The 7,798-nt window shown below is 46.6% G+C and overlaps 1 pseudogene; it reads right to left on the bottom strand.

Annotated features, from left to right (window-relative positions):
• Nucleotides 1-6,779: 6,779 nt before the first annotated feature.
• Nucleotides 6,780-6,880, bottom strand: LOC112066753 (uncharacterized; annotated as a pseudogene).
• Between the last annotated feature and the right edge of the window lie 918 nt (nucleotides 6,881-7,798).

The following is a 7,798-nucleotide window of genomic DNA, read 5'->3' as shown; positions in this document are numbered from 1 at the left end:
ATATCTTTTAAACACCAAATATACCTTTAGTGAATAACCGGTTTAGAAAAACCACCAATTGTCCTCTTACCTTCCTATCTGACATCTGTCAGGAAAGGATAGACATTTTAACATAAATCCCCGTAGCCACTGTTTCCTAATACGTTTCTGACCCATTGGTGGTCTATAGCATTCCTGCTCTTAAAAAAAGTCCAACTTTCTAAGCCTTGTTCTGCTAGTTGCTTGGCTGTGACATACCCATACTCATTATGACCCAGTTTTTCATTTGCTAAAAGGGAATAGTCCTCCTTCCTGTTACTTATAGGGATGCTGTAAAGTCAAATATGGGAACAACAGATGAGAAGTCGCTCTGAAAACATTAGCAGATGCAACACAAATACAACTTGAGCTTGTTCTCAGTTTTCTGGGCTTTGTACTATCACCCATTCTGCTTAGCCATTTAACAAATAGAAACCTAAGGAGGGGTTCGTCTGCTCCTTGAACGGGGCTATGCACTTTACATGGGAAAAAATTGGGAGAAGGTGGAAAGGAAAGTCGCTGAGGTGGAGCAGGGTGTCTTTGCCATCCTCCCAGATGAAAGGCTCACGGTGGGTCTCAACTTCATAGAACTACTGCCCCCAAACGCCACTGACTCAGAGCTCCTGCCGGGACAGCAGAAGGATGTGGTGTGTGTGCAGACTCCACTCTGCAGGGCTGTCTGAGGACCTGCTTCTCCGAGCTTCAGGGCTCCTTGAGACAGATCAGTTTCTCCCTCCCAACCAGTTCTGCTGTCTTTGCTCCTTCACAGGTTTTGGTTTTGAGAGCACTCCCCAGTAGAACCCTTGCTCATGAATCTTAGACTCTCATGGTCTGTTTCTCTGAGAACCCAACCCATAACAGTTGGCAGTGGCAGCGGTCCCAGGAAGCAGTCCTTGAGACTGGGATTTTGGAGATAGACCACCAGCTGGCAGGCTGGCAGGGAGGGCCACAGCATTGGTGGCAGGTGAGTATGGAGAGGCACTGTCATGTTGCAGTTGTGCACTTGCTAAAACTTTTACTGGTAGCGAAATATAAGCAAATGATGGGAGAAAATGTTACTGGTGGGTGAAATAACTCAGGCCTTTGAGACGAGCCAGTGTCTTTTTCTGCTCAGGTTGCTGTCACACAGTACCATAGAGTGGGTGACTTAAACAGCAGGCATTTATTTCTCACAGCTCTGGAGGCTGGAATGTCCAAGATCAAGGTGCTGGCAAATTCGTTTCTTGGTGAGGCCCTGTTCCTGGTGTGCAGATGGCTGCCTTTTGCTGTGTCCTCAACATGGCAGGGGAGAGTGCTCCTGGGTCTCTTCTTACAAGGGCACTAATCCCATCATGGGGGCTCCACCCTCATGACCTCATCTAAACCCAAGTACTTCCCAAAGGCCTCATCCTCAAATACCATCACGCTGTGGGGGAGGGAGGGGGTTAGGGCTTCAACATATAAATTTAGGGGGGAGGGACACAGACATTCAGTCCAATAACAACCGGGGTAGTAGTAATTATAAGTTTCACAAAATTGGATCACTATTGCTGGGTGCAATGGATGCCTCACAGTGTGGAATCCAAAGGCCTCCCTGGCAGCATGTAAAGAGACCCTCATATTCTGTAGATCAAAGACAGAAAAGGCCAAGAACCAGCCTGGCACTGAGTTATGAGTCCCATAGCTCCAGATGTCAAGGGTCCTGATCAGGAAGAATGGGACCCTGAGAGATTGGATGGTGCCATCTACACTTGAACGTCTGAATTCCCAGAGGCCCTTGAACATCCTGAGCCTAGAGAAGCAGCCGCTCCTTCCCGTTAAAGGCTGGCACCTTCCATCTGCTTGAAGACAATGCACAGGTCTCAATCCTTCCAGGCAGCATACACCCCTCTCAGGACCTAACCCCACCTTCACTCCTAGCCATCAGGCCAATAAGTAAGGTCAGGTCCCAACATAACCCGGTCAGGGAAGTGCTGGGCCTGCTAGGAGAGGAAATGGACTGTGCCCCGAAGGAGCTGCAGGACCCAGGTACCATGTGCTAGCAAGAGCCAGGAGAGTTTATATGAGGATGGATTCTAAGGACACTGGATCAAGGTGGGTGGGACACAAAGTAGGGTAGAGTTTGTGGATTTGAAGGCACACAGCAGTATTTAGTACCTTGGCAAGGACACAGGGACCCTGGGACTCTGGGATCATGGGAGATACCACTAACACACAGGATGGTTTGGGGCAGTTGTGGAAGACAGAATCAAAAGCTTCAGTGAAGAGGGCATGCCACGTAAGGCTGGAAAACTCACCAGCCCACCGTGTGCCCTGGGAGGACCTGGAAGGCATGCTGTTCATCAAAGCAATGAGAAATGAGCTGGCTGAGCTGGCGAGAGGGGTGCCAGCATCACTGACACTTTCTACTGGTCAGGGCAAATGGCAGGAGTCACTGTTAGGTGACTGGGCTTCCGTAGCAATGGGGAGGAAAAGATCCTTCAGTAGTAGAGGCCAAATGGGGCACATAGCCATCAGAGGTACATGGAAGCAAAATCTCAGTGGCAGCCAGGGGACCCGACCTGGGGGAGCGACAGAGATAACGAAGAGAACATGGAGTTATGTCAATGAGCCAAAGAGGACCCCTGCATATTGCCACTAAGTTGTTCACTTCTTCATAACATGCTGAGACCATTAGCTCAAAAGCCCACGAGAGTCAAGCTCAAAATTTTAAATTTAAAGCATCCAATTGCTTTAAATATAGCCCCAATAGATTTTTAGCTACTTAGAGCCTGCTTGGCATACCCTGCAAAACATATGTACCCCACATCTGCTAGCCATAGACAAGACGAATCCTGGGGCTATACAACACTGGCTGCCACAGCTGCCCTTTGGAGCTCTCCTGACCCAGAGACTCCCTGACGTGCTACTGAATGACATCTCCCAGACACCTAAGCCCCCTCTGGTTCCCTTCTTCCCTGTGAGTTCTCTTGCCTTCCTCCCCTCTGGATGGTGTCCCCCAGCTCTGGAAGGTCTCCTGCTGTGAGGGGCACCCCCATGCCTATCCAAGCACTGCCCAAAGCAAGCTCGTTGTGTGCTACTGTCCTCTTGCGGTCATAACTTTTTCTTGCTCAGCCCCCAAATCCCTCAACAGGCAGCCAGAGGGACAAGACAGATGAGCAGCCAACAGGGGTATCACTCAGTCCGTAGAATAAATAGGAAGCAAGGAAGGGTGGTCAGGAGGTTGAGGGCAGCCATCCAGATAAAGGTCATGATCCTATGTCCCGTTTCCAGACCTGAGCAGTTTTCAGACCTGGAACCCACTGAATGAAGTAGAGGAAGGGAACTCAGAAGAATGGGCCCTGCAACACCGTGGCAAGTCTGTAATCATTGCCAACGTCCTTCTCAAAAGGGATCTAGGGCCATTTATTTCAGTAGTTGTTCCCTGGGGAAAGGTGACAATTCAGACATTAGGGAGGACTGCTGGACACATATTCCAAGTTGACATTGATACCTGGGCACCCAAAGTGTCATCATGCCCCCATCCTGTTAGAGAGGGGGCATAAGGGAGCCTGGTAACGTATGGAGCTCTGTCCTGGGTCGTTGGACCCATTGGAGTGGGAATGAAGAGTGAGGATCTCTGTTACATGCTAACACACACCAGACAGCATCTACCAGGAAAGAGGTACTTAACAACAAGCAAACACAATGACTCAGTTAGTTGTCATCAGCCAACCTCTGACACTACAATGCTGAGACAAGGAGCACACGAACAGCACAGCCATGGTGGCGGAAATGCAGGGGCCCAACCACATGAGGGTCCACTCACAAAGACTGGCCACTGCCGCTGCCCAGTGTCCAGCCTGCCAGCAATAGACCGATGCTGAGCCTCTGGATAGACACCTACCCCTTGGTGTAAAGTGACCTGTGATTCATCTTGACTAAGATGGACACATAATTGGGATGTGGGTTTGCCTTTCCTGCTTGTAGTGCTGAAGCCAACACAACTCTGTTTACACAGTATTGCTCCACCAACATGGGATCCTGCAAAACAACCCATCAGACCAGCGGACCCACTTTCTAACGAGGGAGGGGGCGCCGTGGGCACACGAGCGGGGGACCAGTTGGCCCAGTCATATATCTCACCACCCAGAAACTGCTGCTCTGATAGAATAATTGATGTGCCAGCTTCCAGATGGTATCTTATGAAGATGGGGTACCATTTTCCAGGATTTAGCATACTCCCTTAACGGATGCTATCATGTGGTACTGTGTTCCCAATAGACAGAACACAGAAGGCTGAGAAACGTGGTCGGGAAGTAGAAGTAGCCCCATTTTCTTCATTCTCGGTGACCCGCTTAGGGAACTTAGGCTTCTTTTCCTTGACACTGTAAGTACCTAGAGGTCCTGGTCTCCAGAAAGGGAGTACTTGCACCACAGAACTTTAAACTTTAAGCTGTGGCTATTGCTTGGCCATTTGGGGCTCCTTGTGCTAAGAGACCAGCAGCCGAATAAAGGGGTCACCATCCTGCCTGCGGTAATTGACCCCGATCACTGGGAGAAGGGGGGCTGCTGTTACACAAGGGGAGCAGGGAGGGATGTGTATGGCTCACAAGTGATCCAATGGGGGAATCTCTTGGTACCCAATTCTGATGGCAAACGGAAACATCCAACAGCCACAGCCTGAGAGAGGTATGGTCACTGGAGACTCAAACTTCTCATGGATGAGGTTCTAAGCCACCCTGACCAGCAGAAGTGCTGTTTGAGAGCAAGGGGAATCTAGAATTGGGTAGCAGAGGAAGACGATGAGTATCGGCTGTGGCTGTGGGTCCAGCTGCAGCTCGTTTGACTGAAGCCCCTCTGAACTTCCCAGATGGGGGTGAACTTACTCTCTGAAGGAGGCAATTGAGTAGCACCAGGGGTAGACAGCAGTGGCCACTGTGGTGAGCTACCCAGACCCTGCTTTAGGCCCTAGCATACCCTAGCTACTGGGCGTGTTGGCTGGTGAAGATACACAGCTACATCCCTGGGAGGGAACTGACTTTTATGGAAGAAAGCTGCCTCTCCCAAGGTCATACCACCTTCCCATGGTCAGAATATATCCCTTGACCAGATGATGCTGGAGTAAAAAGGCACAGGTTCCTCGCCTTGATCTGGGATATCTCTGAAGGGTCATCCCAGCTTCAAAGTTCGCTGTGTCTCATCAAGGTTAACTTCTCCCTCGGCCCAATCTTACTTCTCTCACTCCACCTCATTCACCGTTGACAAGAGCATTCTTCAATCACTTTCCTACAGCCCAGTCTCCAACTCAAAGTTGGTTTCCCAGCACATTATTTTCTCTCTCGTTCTTCCACCCTCCTCTTTTTCCTCTTTCTTTCTCCTCTTTCTTCCCCATTTCTCCTACGCACAGAGTGACCATATATCCCTGTTTGCTGGGAAGAGTCCTATTTTACTCCTGGTAATCTGGTGACTCATCTGGTCGGTGTCCCCTTTAATTCTCAAAAGGGTCCTGATTTAGACCCTACGTTATATGATCAGAATTCACTGAATTCATCTCTTCTTCATCATACACACATTCTTTACACTTATTATATTTTACTAGGTGCTGGGAATACAGACCTGAGTAAGAGATCCCAGTCCTCTGAGCCCAGCCTCCAAATTCCTATTGAAATTGCCAAAAGAATATTGTAATAAAAAGACACATTATAACTGGAAACCAGAGAAAGGTGCCATTCTCATATAATAAACTTTAAGGAATTTCTCCAAGACATATTACAGGTGAGACCAGATCGAGGGAAGGGTCTGCCATGACAGGTGTTTCCTCTGCATTCCCTTCACTAATTTTCTTCAGATGCAAAATTACCCGGGGACTGGTGGAAGTCACCCCATCAGTGTGCCCTAAATCAGAGCAGCAGGGACTGGAGGTGACATGGGGGACCTCCCAATTCTATCTGTGCCCCAGAGCCATGCACTGGGCATAGCAAGATTCTCAGGGGAGGAGACCTCTTCAGCACTCCTAACAGTCATCTGTTTGGGGCTGTATCCTAAACACGGTGTGGGCACCTCAGGAGGGCAGAGGGGCCCCTAAATTAAAGGTCGCTGCCCCAGTTAACATGGTTCGTCATAACAAACATGAAAACAAAACTCTCAGACATAAGAATGAGGCTCTTTAGTACAGCGGCCTCCAGCTATAGCTGCCTTCCTATTCTCCATAGACCACTGGAGCTTAAACTGAGAAAAGTAAAATGTACAATCATTCTAAGAGTTTCTCTTCCTTCCTCACTGAGTCCTGGAGGAGCTGAACAAAGTCCATACAAGACACCATCTCGACTCCTATTATCTGAAAGCATAACAAAAATAGCTGAAATGTATCATTATGACATCTTACAGATGGGAAAACTGAAGCTCAGAAATGTGAAGCAGCTTGCCCAGGATCCTTAAATTGACACCCCTTTGTCAGAAAAGCAATCACTGGCTATGTAAAGTCTTTAGACATTTAAAGAGAATTTGTAGTTAAAGAGAGAGGGAAAGAAGAGAGACAGAAATCTAACGAACCAGTGTAGAATCACTGGAAAAATGACACTTTTAAATGACTGTCATCACAATGAGAGTAGAGAATGTACTGGAAGCTAACACTTAATGTCAATATTGTGTGAAATGATTCTAAACAACCCTTGGGGATTATTATCAAACAGAACTGTAATGGAGGCAGTGATATTGCTGTAAAAATGATAATATCCACATATCATTTCCAGAAAAATTACTCAAAGAAATACTTTGGTCAACTGGGAAATGTATTTAATGAAGAGCTGAAGACTGTATCAACTGTTCTCCTTGTTCAGGAGCCATGCTAATTTTCTCTGTATCATTGCAATTTTAGTATATGTGCTGCCAAAGTGAACACTGTACCAACTGTCGTTAAAGCAACTTTTCTGAAAAAAATTATTACAAGTCCATGTCAAAGGTGTATACCAAATTTGCCACGAGGGGATAGTGTCCTGAGCTAGTCACTTCAAAGGCTTTTCTCTTGGCAGAAAAATTGATAGAAAATGGATGGTGGTATAATACAGTGGTGCCAGTTAATATTACCAGATTCCTCTCAAGACGCACAACTTCTCAGAAGGTGCTCATGATCTCAGTAAAGGCTATCCAAAAGTTGCTCAAGAATGCTAATTATTTCCCAGAAGGAATTGTAATTACATCACATTCATAAAAGAAGTTCTGTCCCAAACCTGATTGGGGACAATCTTCTTTCTTACCATGTTACAATGTAACCATCACATTTCTGTGGCTCACTCAAGGGAGAAAACAAAATCTAGACCACGTTACAAGTTAAACTCAAGAGAGATTATAGAATGGAGGCACGGACTGAGAAAATACAAGAAATGTTTAACAAAGATCTAGAAGAACTAAAGAACAAACAAACAGAGATGAACAACACAATAACTGAAACGAAAAATACACTAGAAGGAATCAATAACAGAATAACTGAGGCAGAAGAACGAAAGTGAGCTGGAAGACAAAATGGTGGAAATAACTGCCGAGGAGCAGAATAAAGAAAAAAGAATGAAAAGAATTGAAGACACTCTCAGAGACCTCTGGGACAACACTAAACAAACCAACATTTGAATTATAAGGGTCCCAGAAGAAGAAGAAAAAAAGAAAGGATCTGAGAAAATATTTGAAGAGATTATAGTCAAAAACTTCTCTAACATGGGAAAGGAAATAGTCACCCAAATCCAGGAAGCACAGAGAGTCCTATACAGGATAAACCCTAGGAAAAACACACCAAGACACATATTAATCAAACTAACAAAAATTA

This window comes from Physeter macrocephalus, chromosome 9 (assembly GCF_002837175.3).
Source record: "Physeter macrocephalus isolate SW-GA chromosome 9, ASM283717v5, whole genome shotgun sequence".
Classification (NCBI taxonomy): domain Eukaryota; kingdom Metazoa; phylum Chordata; class Mammalia; order Artiodactyla; family Physeteridae; genus Physeter; species Physeter macrocephalus.
This window is presented reverse-complemented; position numbering and strand designations above follow the sequence as displayed.